The 15,157-nt window shown below is 43.2% G+C and overlaps 1 protein-coding gene across 2 annotated transcripts in view; it reads left to right on the top strand.

The window, feature by feature from the left end:
- Positions 1–15,157, top strand: part of LOC138773109 (signal transducer and activator of transcription 5B) — a 129,837-nt gene that overhangs the window by 77,179 nt on the left and 37,501 nt on the right. For both annotated transcript variants that reach the window (XM_069954084.1, XM_069954083.1), the window contains one exon: positions 3,743–3,807. The gene's annotated coding sequence lies outside the window, so the exon portion shown is untranslated. The remainder of the gene's footprint in view (positions 1–3,742; positions 3,808–15,157) is intronic.

Consider the following 15,157-nt stretch of genomic DNA (forward strand, 5'->3'; position numbering starts at 1 on the left):
GAAAGGAAAGTCTTGGTTATTCGGTATAAGGACAACAGCTCCCCGTGTCTTATATTAGAATATCGGACTTGGTTGCATTTATAAAATGTGTATTTTATTAGCAGGGAAGCAGGCGACATGTGCAGGCAAATAACACGATACTCATTTTTCCTTGATAGCGTTTGCCTAATAAGAAGAAGCCAGCGAATGTCACAGATCTCTGTCTGGCCTCAAACCTTCCGGTTTCCCCCTAATGAAATGTCCTTTCCTCGTACGCTCCTTTATCATTAAGACGTAAATCTAGTTTCCTCTCATCACAATCTATTGCTTCTAACCTTTACCCCCCAGGAGTGTATCAGCTCACCAGCCTAATCCTTAAATCCCAGGATTAATGCGGCGTTTGTCATGCAGACTCCAGCTCTAATATCAATGTTTATCCCGCTGGCTATTTACCAAGATGCCGCGGGGCCAGATGTAATGTCCTTAAAGCTTGTGGCACAACACGTCTTATCGCGTCTGCCTCTTCATTGCATTAATAACATTTATAATCTACGAGACCTAATCAGATACAGACAGGCCCTGCAAGTCTGCAATATGCAAAGTGGGTCAAAGGAGACGACAATTACACAGGGATAAAAATCCAGCTTAAATATTAATCAGGAACCTCATTTAGTCAATTGTAGTCAAGAAGTCCTCAAGGGTTGGACTGGAAAATGGAAAAGGTAATAGGACGTTATTGCAAGTCAATGTGGCTGAACTTCAATACTAAACGAGAGTGCTTCTCTTTCCAGGAGAACAAAGAACAGGCCCCAGTCCAATATCAAGACTCCAACAATGGCTATTTCCTCCGTAACGTTAATATACAGAGGATAGAATACTCCTGGAATATAGACCATGTTAAGATGGTCTTATAGTATCAAGAGTCAAAACCTTTTCCTCTTCCTAAGTTGTTTGTGCCTTTTTTGGGGGCCTCAAGTAGTGTAAAGGAGTAAGAGGATCCATGATCTAGAACATTGATGGTGAACCTTAGAACTCCAGCTGTTGCAAAAGAAAAATTCCCATCATACCTGGACAGCCAAAGCCATATCTTTGTCCAGGGATAATGCAAATTGTGGTTGTGCAACAGCTGGAGGGCCAAGGTTCACCATCTTCACCATCACTGTTCTAGAGGATCAGGTCTTGTATATGTATGAGATAACCTGTGCTTTAGGGGACCAGGTTTAAAGGGGTTATCCAGCATTACAAAAACATGGCCACTTTTTCACCTCTCTTGTCTCCAGATTGGGTGGGGTTTGAAACTCGGTTCCATTGAAGTAAATGGAGCTTAATTGCAAACCACACCAGAACTGGAGACAACAGTAGGGCGAAAAGTGGCCATGTTTTTGTAGCGATGGAAAACCCCTTTAAATTCATTTTCAAGTGGTCTTCTTAAAGACAGCCTTCACTATATCTGAAAGGGTGAAAGGGTGTGGACACCCTTTGTATGTATTATGGGTATGGACAGCTTTGTACTTATTATGGTACTTATTAAGGTATTTATTAAAATTTGCTTACTTTTACACGTATAAGTTATGCAGCTGAGCTCCATTTTCTCGCTAAATTTGTGCACACCCTATATGATTCCCCCTGCACACTGCTTTCCTTTCTCCAGCCTGTGGGAGCTGTACTTTAAAGTTTCTCTGTTTAAAAGTGTCAGTGGGTTTGTGTTTGAGTATTCAGAACCCACGATCTCTAAAACAAGCGTGTCACTCCCGGGCTTACTGCCTATTCCGTCATTCTACACAAGCCGATCTCAGTAGACTTAAAATAAACCTTGTCTCATGCAGTGAGATGGAGATTGCAGCTAGCTAAAGAGTGAAGCACATATTTGTGTGCTTCTCCCTGCTACATATACAGACTGTTAGGGATCTGGGCCCTCTGTCTCTGTGACATATCAAATGGAACGCTTAAAAGTGTATCTGTCGTTATAAAAAAAAAAACCGCTTGACATCTCAAAAGTTGTGAGTGTCCGGGTCTGAGAACGAGCGAGGAGAAGTGCAAGCTCAGTGCGATCTTGTTCCGGCGGATTCCGTCACTCTTAGGCGCTCACGGCGGCGTGTATATCCGACCGTGCCATAGACCCCATTCTATGGCCGGGCAGATTCCGCCATCCGCCAAAAGAACTGACATGTCAATTCTTTCAGCGGATGGCGGAATCTGCCCGGCTATAGAATGGTGTCTATGGCACAGGCGGATATGCAAGCCGCCGTGAGCGTGTACGACCGACGGAATCCACCGGAACTTATCCGCGTGGATTCCGTAGTGTGAACCTATCCATAGTCTATGGAGCCCAACTCTTTTCACTGACATAAAGCCGGGAGAGGACCGCACTGTTCTCCCAGTTCGTTCTCCTGATCAGTACGGGTCAGAACACTCACGCCTGAACCGATCAAAACATTTAATAGGTCTCTCTGACATGTCTAAAGTTTCTTATAACTGCAGTTACACTTTAAGCTTTGCCTTCTCTACTATGCCCCTCTCCTTGCTGTTATCTCTATCACTGAGAGCAGAAAGTTCACCTGGCAGAATTTCTCTTTTCTCTAAGTGGCTGCTAAATGGTAGAAAATTTTTAATGAAGACAACTTAGAAAGCTGTTTTATTTTGTATTTAACAAACAAATTAGAAAAAAAAACTGTGAGTGTGTTGTAGTTAACCATTTAAAAGGGCTGTAGTTTTTATTTTTATTTTATTTTGTTTTGTGTTTTAAAGTTTTTGAGATTTTTGGTCCTTTACACGGGATGATTATTGTGCGAAAAATCGTTATCGTTCGAATTTAAACAATAATTGTTCTGTGTAATTGCAGGCAACGAAAAATCGTTTGCTGTAATTCCACATTCGTTTGCTCAAGTTCCGTATTTCACTAATAGTTCAGTGTAATTGCACATTGTTCATTGTTTTGCTGGGATCAGGAGGAGTAAACAATCATAGTAATAATCACAATAAGGATCAAAGTAATGATCGTAACTAACGATTATCGTTCTGTGTAATATGGTGAACAATTTCAGGTTTCGTTTGCAATCGTTTATTGTTAATCGTTAAAAATCGCTCCGTATAATAGGACCCTAACACTGTAGACTGCTAGAGCTTGTTTGCATTAGATCTAGGATGTGTCCTACTTTTAGGCCCCTTAATAATCACAGTCTCCCGCTTCTATCCAGGGTATCTGCCCTCAGCTTAAACATCAGGGATCATTCTGGGCAATTGTAATCATCATAGTCTTAAGACTCTACAATGACTGCACTTTATTGCAATGCTTACCCTTCCCATCTGTCCAGACAGATGCACTTTTTATGAATTATAATATTAATACACAGAGATTGCCATATATTGGATTTCTGATTGAACACTAAGAAATTAGAAAACATGTCGGATTAGCAGTGGGGTTATAAGATGGGCACAGAGCTATTCATTCTCTTTAGCTTTATTACTCTGTATATATAAGCTTCTAGTTGATGCTTTATTATAGTACTATAGGTACTAACGTGTTTTAATGTAGCTGGGAAGGGAACACTGGAATATAGAGGAGAGTCGTCTTCTCTATGGGCCATACGTATGGTTATAATCTATGTCTGCTGACCGTACATAGATTGTCAGTATTTGTTATTAATGTTTGGCTGGCGCTCTATGTATAGATGCGCGATACGTAATGCTTTAAAGTTAGAACCGTCCGCTGAAACTTTCTTCTAATGTTGATGATGATTTTTAATTCTTTCCCCCTTTGCAGACGTTGCTGGGCGTCTATTGGACTTTATCCACGCTGTAACCTCGCGCTGGGCCTGCCTCTGAGACGTGAGTAACATTGACTCCGCTTATGTAAGATTTCTCCCGGTTATGTCATCATAGGACTCATTAAGATGTTAATTGATTGAACATACGTCTCAATGAATTTGCATTGATCTGACCTATTTTTTCTTTGGAACAGTCATATATTTGCCTCACAAATGTAACATGTAATTATACACTTAAAGGGAAGCTTTGAGCAGGTTAGAAGAATCTACCCTGCTGATATGTCCCTGTAGCGCATGAGGCCTTGAGGATAAGGACGTTTCTTACCTCGATCCTCCGTTTCTGTGATATTAGCGGTTTATCTCCTATGCTTATGAGGCATTTTGGTGCACTGGGGGCGGGACTACTGACCCCCCCACCAGGGGCGGATTGGTGCGCTGGAGATCCCGCCCCCAGTGCACCAAAACTGCTAAGGTCACGGAAATGGCACTGAGGATGGAGGGAAGAAACTTCTCCTCAGAGCCCCTGTGCACTATAGGGACGTATCAGCAGGTTAGTTTTCCTTTAAAGGTGTATAAATATGTTTATTTTACTCAACCAGAAAAACCATAACCGATTATGAAATGTTTTCTGTATAAATACATTGAGGACACAGGCATTTCCTCTATGTTCCTTAGTAAATAGTCCGTATGAACAAAACTATGGGGGAGATTTATCAAACCTGAAGTAAAGTGAAACTGGCTCAGTTGCCCCTGGCAACCAATCAGATTCCACCTTTCATTTTCCAAAGAGTCTGTGAGGAAAGAAAGGTGGAATCTGATTGATTGCTAGGAGCAACTGAGCCAGTTTCACTTTAGTTTGATAAATCTCCTCCTATATTTTAGTTGAGACTAAAAATATACTGTAAATTTTACATAAATTAGGTTGGATTAATTGCATGTGAGCGTCCTCCAGATTAAAGCTGGTCATATACCTTTAATAACTGATTATCCGTCTGTCAGTTATCTCTCCCACTCTACTTATACGCAGGATCATTCGTCACGGCCCAACCAAGCAGCTCTAGCTGCAGATTTTCTCTCCCAGAACAAAGGGGACAGGCAGTGATTTTCCATCATGCCTTACTCGTATCCCTACCAACATCATCTGTTGGTGGACAGTCAGGAGAGCCCCACGCACCTTACACTGATAAAAGTATAAAGTAAAGGCCCCCCATACACCTTGAAAATGAATATTGGGTGGATACACTCCATTATCTTATGAACGATTGGGCATTTGTTGGGTTTCAACATATTATGTCTATAATAATCATGCAATCTTGTGGTCTCATACTTTCCTCCATTTGTCCCCTACTTTGTGCGGTCCTGCAGTTAGAGGAAAGATAGTATGACTGCACAGTCTGACTACACAGAGTTTTTTTTTTTTTTGTCTGTTGTCACGGAGACACATTGTTAGCATAGGTGCTGTAGAGTTTAAATTCTAGGAAATTTATAACGAATGGCTAATAGAAAGTTTCTTTGAAAGGGTATTCCACTCAAACATAACTTTTCATATTAATTTGTTTCAAACTGGTTATCTATTCGGTCTCCTTCCCCCGGTTCTAAGCTGCTGCTCTCTGCTGAAGACACAAAAAACTCTGTGTGAGCTTTTCTCTCCGTCCCCCCCTCCTCCCCCTCCCTTGTGGGACAGCTGATGTAAACAAGTCCCTGGCAGGCTTTATCTGCAACTTTGTAGCTTCTTTGTAATGCTGGGAGGGCTAAACTGAGGTCAAGTTTCTGATAAACTCATTGTGATTATCCCTCCCAGCATTACAAAGTTGCAGATAGGGACTTGTTTACATCAGCCGTCTCAGAAGGGAGGGGGAGACAGAGGGGAAAGCTCACACACTAATGTTTTGTGTCTTCAGCAAAAGGCAGCAGCTTAGAACTGGGGGAAGGAAACTGAGTATAAAAGAAGTATGGAATGAATTCTTAGTCTCACCATAGGCAGCAATATATGAAAAGGTTTGTTTTTGCCAGATCCCCCGTTGATTTTCAGTGTAAATGCATTGCAAGGATGAATTGGTTGCGGGGGTGGAGATGGCATTCACCATTTATTGTGGAAATGAATCATTAGAATTAGGGACTCTCCATCCAGTAGTGTAAGGGTGGTATTACATGGGCCGAAGGGGGGCCCGATAATACCTGTAAACGAGCAGCGATCTGCTAGATCGTCGCTCGTTTACTGAGCCTATTAAACGGCCCGATAATCGTTTAACAAGGGCTGCAAGGACATCGTTACCGATGTCCTTGCAGCCCTTGTTTAAACTACATATATCACCTATCCATGTTCCAGGGCTGCTTCTGCATTCCACTTCTCCACAGGTCCCGTGCGTTCTAGCTTCAAAGTGGCAGCTGACAGGCCGCTCAGCCAATTACAGGCCGGGGCCGCTCTGAAGCCAGAGAGAGCGGGACCCGGGGAGAAGAAGACCGCAGGAGCAGCCCTGGAACGTGAATAGGTAATGATAATCGAGCCGATTCGTCCGATTATCGTTCCGTGTAATAGTACCCTAATACCTGGAATTTCTGCCGCACTCCAGGGAAATAGCTCATCCTCCCTTGTAGCCCTATTAGTACTGGTATTAATAGATCTGTAGACGCGGAGGGGCGATGGGTTTGTTTGAATGAGTTACTCTGTGAGGTAGAAATCTGTGACCTTGTGCAGAACACAGCAGAGACAGGGGTGGGGGGGCTGACACAGCGGAGACAGGGGTGGGGGGGCTGACACAGCGGAGACAGGGGAGGGGGGCTGGCGGGCTGATGATATCTCCCATTTACTGTAAATTTCAGCCTTTTCTTCTACACACATGGATGGTGTTTCCTCTCAGTTGACTGTTGTGGTTATGTGGTACTGTTCTGCTGTGGTATATAGTGACATCTCCGTGCTCTAATTCATTGTTTTCCTTTCTCTGAACTACCTTCCCCCTTTTTTCCCTGGCTCCTATACCTGGGCCTTTAAAGGGGTACTCCAGCGCTGATTTAAAAAAAAAAAAACAATCAATCAAACATAGTTTTTACACTTACCATCCCTCCTGAGTCTGTCTCCGTTTGAATTTCCTGCTGTTTGCAGGTCCCTGAAGCTCCAGTTAGTAACTTCATTTTTTCTTTACTTCCTGGTTTGGGATTTCCCATGATGCACTTTGTCTCCTGTGATGTCTAACTGACTCTCTAAAACTGTTAGATGGCTTACAGCTTGCTCAGCCAATCAGAGCTGAGCAACCTGAGTCATCTGACGAAGGGAGGCTGGCCTAACGGGGCTTAGACCCGCCTCCCTCTTGATGATGTCATTGTTACAAAATGGCTGCCACAGAGCAGCCTGGGGTCAACAGTCATTAGGTAAGAAGGAGTTTACCTCACTTCCTGGTGGGGGGTTGAGGGGGGAAAAGATAGGAAAGGGGGGCAGATAGGTGATTGAAGCATATTACACAGTTATATAACTTTGTAATGTTTTTCAATTAATGGGATAAAGCTTTTCGCTGGAGTACCCCTTTAAAACATCACTTTCACCTGTTGCCTAGTTTATTAAACTACTATGCGGGGTCCTACGTAAAAGGAAGCCTGTCTCTTTAAATAATGTCTGACATAATGCTAGGCATGGCTAATCTCAGTGGTCTCTCCCTGCATGTGACGGCTGTACTGTCACATGCACAGTGTATAGGAACATAAATTTTTTTTTTTAAAGAGACAGGTACCTTTTTAGAGCTGAGTGAACTCCAAGCATGCAGCATTTGATTAGCGGTGGCTGCTGTATGCAGTCCTAGTTGTATGCACCCCTAAGGAGTCCATAGCCCATAGTGTACTTTAAGTTCACACAACTCTAGTAACGTTTAAGCCACAGGTCATCGCTTAATATACAGGGGTCATCATATTAGCACGTCTGAAGGAGAAAAACAGAACGGCTGTGGCGCTAGAGTAGTGACAAGCTAGGTTACTCCCCCCAAATCTCTGCCCCTATGCAATTTTTTTAAAGGGGTAATCCAGAAAAAAAAAATCTTTTAAATCAACTGGTACCAGAAAAAGGCAGAAATTAGCAATTTACTTCTAATAAAAAAATTTCCAGTCTTCCAGTACTTATCAGCTGCTGTATGTCCTGCAGGAAGTGGTGTATTCTTTCCAGTCTGACACAGTGCTCTCTGCTGCCACCTCTGTCCATGTCAGGAACTGTCCAGAGCAGGAGCAAATCCTCATAGAAAAAACTTCTCCTGCTCTGGACAGTTCCCGACATGGACAGAGGTGGCAGCAGGGAGCACTCTGTCACACTGGTGAGAATACTCCACCTCCTGCAGAGCATACAGCAGCTGATAAGTACTGGAAGATTGAAGATTTTTTTTTTCTTTTAATAAAAGTAAAGTACAAATCTCTGGCACTTTCTGACACCAGTTGATTTGAAAGAATCTCCCCTCCCCCGATAGAGTACCCCTTTAGGCCCTCTAAAGCAGGGATGGGGAATCTGCTGCCCTCCAACCGTTGCAAAACTACAATTCCACATCAAGACAGCCGAAGCTTTTACATAATAGAAATCCTAGTTTTGTAAAAGCCGAGGGTACGGAGGGTCCCCATCCCTGTTTTAAAGAGTTAAATGTCGACTGACAGGGAAGCTACTTCCACTAGGTGGCACCAAAGAGCTAGTCCTTTTCCTATTGGGTGGAGAAACTATTTGCTTTTTTTTTCCCCATGAAGCATTGCATGGTCAGTAAGACTCGCTAACTCAAAGAAGACGTATTACCCCTTCATTCTTTTTGTGTGATTTTTTTTTACTTTAAATTCCACACTGGATTTCTCCATACAAATGCAGAAATGAAGGTGCTGCGCTCTGACTAATACCAGCGCCGCTGCCATATTTAGTAGGCGACTACGATAAATTTCCTGGAAGAATGGAACCCACACCTAGACACTGGCTGGCTACATCTTGTGTTACCAGACAACACCCTGAACCTATTGGCTCCACCGTCAAGCAATCTGTTCATTTATTAAAACTAAAATGAAAAAAATCTAATAGTTTTCCGGGGTATCCCTTTACGGTACACCTCGCGGTAAACGGTATGACTGTGTTTCACGGGGAAGACCATAACAAATTCAGACATGACTAATAATATGTCTATTTTTATCGCTGACACACCTGGATGTCAAACACTACCCCTTTAAAACTTTCTATAAACTTGTACGCTAATTGCAGTAGTATTTGGCAACTCGCTGCAGTGTCTTCAATGCACGCCAATCAAAGAGCGCCATCTAGTGGCTGAATTGGGCTGAAATGACTCTAATGGCATCAGTGACAGCCATGAACCGTAGCCGATCCAGGAGATTAGGACAATTAATCGGAGCTTCATTCGTCTCCTATTTTTGGCACATCTTCCAGGTTGTCTCTAGCAGGAGAGAAGAGATGTGGCAACGGGCCCGTATCTAGGTTGCATTAAGCCTTATGTCATTTGCGCGGAGTATGAGCTCCTCTGTGCATGATATGATATATTGCACAGACCTTTTATGTTTCTGTTTAAGACATGTGGAGTTAATAGAGGGGGGGGGGGGGTGCCAATGGAGATAGACATAAAGGATTGGAGTCTATGCTGTAGGGGAAAGGATGAGACGGCACTGACAGCTGATGGCGAGATTTCCCACATCAGCTGGTATTTTACATGGTACCTGATAATGGTGCCCATTCCAGTAGGGTATTGGGACAACTGGTCATGCACGGTCCTTTGACGCAATAGATTGTATTGTTATTCCCTTTCTGGAATGGGGTGCGTGATGACCATATATACCTGTATAGAGGGGAGACCCTGAGCATGTTGCTGGTTCTAGAAGAGTAGAGACCAGTGCAACCGGAGCGTGCTGGAGTCCAGCACTTCAGCATGTGAATACCAGTTGGATGCAGCTCTAGAGAGTCCTATGTCCTATTGCTGTCTCCATTTTTTCCCAGACTCCCTAGGGCTGCATCCAGCTTCTTCAGCCACCAGCTAGGAGGTAGGCCTGAGGCCTTTGAAAGGATCAACATTCTCCTTGTTAAGAGTGTGGCGTCCTATAGACCATATATAAAGTAGCTCTAAGGCTCCATTCACACGTAGCAAGAGTGGCGGAATGCCGCCAGCCCCCCTGTCATAATGACAGCCTATGGGAGGCTCGCGCGCCTCCTCTCTCTGCGCTGAAGAATGAACATGTTTATTCTTTAGCGCTGAGAGAGCAGGAGCGCGAGCCTCCCATAGACTGTCATTATGACAAGGAGTCTGGCGGCATTCCGCTGGGGAAAATTCCGCCACTTTTGTTACGTGAGAACGTAGCCTAATACAGAAGGGGCATCTGGGCTCTGGTGTCACCCAGCATTGGCTAGGTGTCTTATTAACCATAGCTTAGACCAGGGATGGAAAAGTTTTGGCCCTCCCAGCTGTTGCAGAACTACAATTCCCGACGTGCCTGGACAGCCAAATGGGAGTTGTAGTTTTGCAACAGCTGAAAGGCGGAAGGTTCCTCATCCCTGTCCAAGGTCATCAGTCATGCTAGGCCTTAAAACCATAATACAGATGCAGAACTGTGTTCATGTTAAAGGAGTGCTCCGGCAAAAAAAAAATTCTCTCATGTGAACTGGTTTCAGAAAGTTAAATAAATTTCTAATTTACTACTTAAAAATCTGAAGTTTTCCAGTACTTATTAGCTACTGTATGTCCTGCAGGAAGTGGTGTATTCTTTCCAGTCTGACACAGTGCTCTCTGCTGCCACCTCTGTCCATGTCAGGAACTGTCCAGAGCAGGAGCAAATCCCCATAGAAAACCTCTCCTGCTCTGGACAGTTCCTGACATGGACAGAGGCGGCAGCAGAGAGCTCTGTGTCACACTGGAAAGAATACACCACTTCCTGCAGGACATACAGCAGCTAATAAGTACTGAAAGGCTTGAGATTTTTATAAACAGAAGTAAATGACAAATCTGTATGACTTTCTGAAACCAGTTGATTTTGGAAAAAAAATGCACAGGCGGATTCCGTCGTCTATCAAAAGAATGAACATGTCCTGCAGGACATACAGCAGCTGATAGGTACTGGAAGACTGGAGATGTTTAGATAGATTTTACAAATCTGTATAACTTTCTGACACCATGTTATTGGCTGGAGTACCCCAAACCCTTTGTAGGCTTGTAGGCCCTTCCACACCCTGGAGCTTAGGAGGACCCAGGAGATCCTTGTATGCCATATGAGAGGGCCAGTGCTATAAATGATGGCTAAGGCTTGGAGTTCCTTATAGATTTATGATCTATCCAATGGTTCATGGGGGGGTAATGGGCGTTTTGTGATATCCATTGTACTCCATGTGCCTGTGTGATCGGAACCTTTACTATCCTCACAGTCCTCTATTTTCTCTGCACACATATCCGAGCCATGTGAGCAGTCTGAAAAACCAGTTCATGTTCTGGGCCTGGGACATTGCTTTCTTATTAGCATACTGATTTAAATACACTGCCCGAGGTCCTGGCAGTAAATACAATTGTGAGTGCTTGGTGCTCCGCCATCTCCACCCAGCTAGTGCCGAAAATCTTAAAGGGGTTATCCAGGATTAGAAAAAAATGTTCTTGCAAAAACAACACCACCCCAACCTCAGGTTGTGTGTGGTATTACAATTCACCTTCATTCACTTGAGTTAAAGCGACTCTGTACCCACAATTTGACCCCCCCCAAAACCACTTGTACTTTCAGATAGCTGCTTTTAAACCAATATCTGTCCTGGGGTTCGTTCTGCAGGTGATGCAGTTATTGTCCTAAAAAACTATTTTTAAACTTGCAGCCCTGTGTCAAATTGGCGTGGTCTAGAGTGTGTGTGCCCTAGCCCTCCACCGCCTCTCTGTCCCTCTTCCCCACCCTCCTCATTAGGAATGCCCCTAGAACAATTTTTCCTATTCATCACCTGTGTGAACACTGCACATGAGCTGGATCGTTAAGGCAACTGTGCAGTCTTCAGACAGGTGATGAATAGAAAAAATTGTTCTTGGGACATTCCTAATGATAAGGAGGGACGGAGAGGCGGTGCAGGACTAGGGCACACACACTCTAGGCCACGCCAATTTGACACAGGGCTGCAAGTTTAAAAGGTTTTTTTAGGACAATAACTGCATCACCTGCCGACCGGACCCCAGGACAGATCATGGATTAAAAGCGGCTATCTGATGGTACAAACTTTTTGGGGAGGACGGATTGTGGGTACAGAGTCACTTTACACTGAGCTGCAAAACCTACACCCACCTTGAGAACAAGAGAGGTGCTGTTACTGGAAGAAAGCAGCCATGTTTTTCTAAGCCTGGACAACCCCTTTAAGTGCTACTGTATGTATAGAGCTTCTATTATGGATACAACCCATGAAAAGAGCAGCAGATATCACACCTCTGTGTGTGTGTAGATGTGTCGGTGGGGACTTGGAGATGCATCTCCCCTTCCAGAAACATCTGATAATAAAGAACCAGGAATTGTATATATTAATATATAATATATATATGTGCTAAATCTCTTGTATACATATAAATCACAGTTAAATAATAAAAAAATTCAGGTATTCTGTAACCACCACAAGGGGGCGCTTACTGCATACTGTTGTATCCAGAAGTCACACCAAATATTTTTTATCAGGAGAATTTTTAGCCAGAAAGAAGAATAACATTCAGTATATAACTTGCCATTTATTAAACTTAACTTTTGCTATGTTGCTGCCCATGGTGAGACTAACAATTCATTCCATACTTCTTATCTATTCAGTCTCCTTCCCCCAGTTCTGAGCTGCTGCTCTCTGCTGGAAATACAAAAATCTGTGTGAACTTTTCTCTCTCCCTTCCCCCTCCCCCCTCCTCCCTTCTGAGATGGCTGATGTAAACAAGTCTCTGGCAGGCTGTAACTTTGTAGCTTCTATGTGATGCTGGCAGGGTTAATCACACTGAGATTATTAGCAACTTGACCTCAAAATATCCCTCCCAGCATTACAAAGAAGCTACAATGTTGCAGGTAGGGACTTGTTTACATCCGCCATCTCAGATGGGAGGGGGAGAAGGGGGAGACAGAGAGAAAGGCTCACCCACAGATTTTTGTGTCTTCAACAGAAAGCAGCAACTCAGAACTGGGGGAAGGAGACTAAACAGATGATAACAGATAATTCCATAATAAGTATGGAAGAAATTGGTCTTATCATGGGCAGCAGCATATGAAAAGTTATATTTGAGTGGAATACCTCTTTAATTTAGGAGTCCAGTGAGTGGTGCTACTTGTATGCAACCATCCCTGTATTATTGTTCATACAGATAACTGTCAATCACTGATTAGCACCACCCACTGGACTCCTAAACAGCAGAGATTTACGTGAATATATGTCAAGTTATACTGAATTTTGTACCACACAACTCTGTATCACTTTGCTTAGCTCCTCCTGCTCTTTATGCCGCCTGTAGAAAGGACACCATTGTAAAATGTGACAGGATCCCTTTAAGAAATTAATTGGAAAAGACTTGATTTAAAAACATGTTCCCGTATGAACAACATTCACGTCCTCCCTGGAATCCCGCTTTTCTTCAGGACTGCTTGTCTACGGTCTTAGCGGTGCACACTCTGCTCATCCCAGATCTACTTCACCTCCTTGGTCTCCTTAATGCACTTCAGGTCCCTAGCCTCCGCACCTGCTCGGAAGACATCTTCTGCTCCAGTAAGTAATACGTTGCTTGCCCTAAGTCAGTAGACAGCCACTGCAGCTGTCTTCCCCAGCTTATAGGCTTACTTATTAATACATAGCCACATTACCCCCTCGAAACGTGCCGGGAGCCAGGACAGGTTAAGTACCATTTTCCACGTTTCCATAGAAACTAAACAAAATTGCATCCTAGCGAAGGGCGGAGGGGACTTAAGTGCAAGTGGAGAGAATCCGCCCGCTCTGGTATAACTGGCTGCTGCTGCCGCTAACCTTTGACGGTCATTTCGACCGGCTACAATGCAGGATCATAGAGGATCCATGATGCTGTTTACTGGCATCATTATCCTTCCTGCTTGCTTGTAAATATTTTTCAGGTTTTGGCACTGGCTGATTGTTCCCCAGGCCTTAATCTTGGCAAAATTGGAGATTGCAGATTTTTGTAAAAATATTTACTGTGCTGTGTGAAGTAGTGTAGAGACTGGTTTGCAGTCAGTAGTTTTCAAATTAACTATCAGAAAGTTATACAGATTTGTAATTTACATCTATTAAAAAAAAAATTCTCCAGCCTTCCTGTACTTATCAGCTGCAGTATGTCCTGCAGGAAGTGGTGTATTCTTTCCTGTCTGACACAGTGCTCTCTGCTGTCAACTCTGTTCTTGTCTTGGCAGCAGTAAGCACTGTGTCAGGTTGAAAAGAATACTCCTGCCTTCAGCAGCTTCTAGCAATCAAATGCAGCAAACATAGATCAATGCAAAACGTATGTACTGCATTGATTCCTATGAGCAATCATGGTATTGCTCATAGGAGTCCCCTAGGGTAACTACTAAATGTGTTTTAAATAAAAAAAATTAAATAAACATAAACATTTGGTATAGCCACATGCAAAATCACCTGAACTATTAAAATATCACATTCCTGATCTCGCACGGTAAATGGCATAAGCGCAAAAACCTGCCAAAGTACAAAGTAGTCAATAAAAATAAGTTCTATAAATTGCCCATCGTTATAATTGTACTAAAATGAGGAACATAGATAACATGTCTTCCTAGCCCCCGTCCTTTTCATAGGAAAACAGCTGCCACTCCTATAACTCCTCAGTGCTGCAACTGAGCATGTGCGACCAGGAGACTAAGGACCCTATTCCAGCGGACGATTATCGTTCACATAATCGTTAACGATTAACAATTTCAAACGACCGCTATTGCGAAAGACCTAAAAACGTTCACTCATTTCCATGGAACTATAATCGCTACTTATGATCGTATTTGCGATCGTTTTTTCTTGGCTATTTCTTAGCTATTGCGTTTGTATCTACTGCGAACGACCAAACAACGTCTTATTCAATGCGAACGATTTGCGAACGTTTTGTGAGCGAGGAACGATAAAAATAGGTCCAGGTCTTATAAAGCGATCAACGATTTCTCGTTCGGTCGTTAATCGTTAACTGCATTTCAACCGAACAATTATCGTTTAGATTCGAACGATTTAACGATAATCTGAACGGCAATCGTCCGGTGGAATAGGGCCCTAAAGCTGTTCTACAGGTCACGACCCTGGATGACCAGCTACAAACATCTCATTCTGGGCCAGTATGTGGAGAGGAATTACGTTGGCAACCACTGAAAATTTTTACTGACTATATTGACATTTTTTAAAAACTTTTTGAGTTGAGTTAAGTTCTGTATACATATACCTCTTAAGGTTGCCTTCACACACACCAGATCCG

Source organism: Dendropsophus ebraccatus, chromosome 14 (genome assembly GCF_027789765.1).
Source record: "Dendropsophus ebraccatus isolate aDenEbr1 chromosome 14, aDenEbr1.pat, whole genome shotgun sequence".
Classification (NCBI taxonomy): Eukaryota; Metazoa; Chordata; class Amphibia; order Anura; family Hylidae; genus Dendropsophus; species Dendropsophus ebraccatus.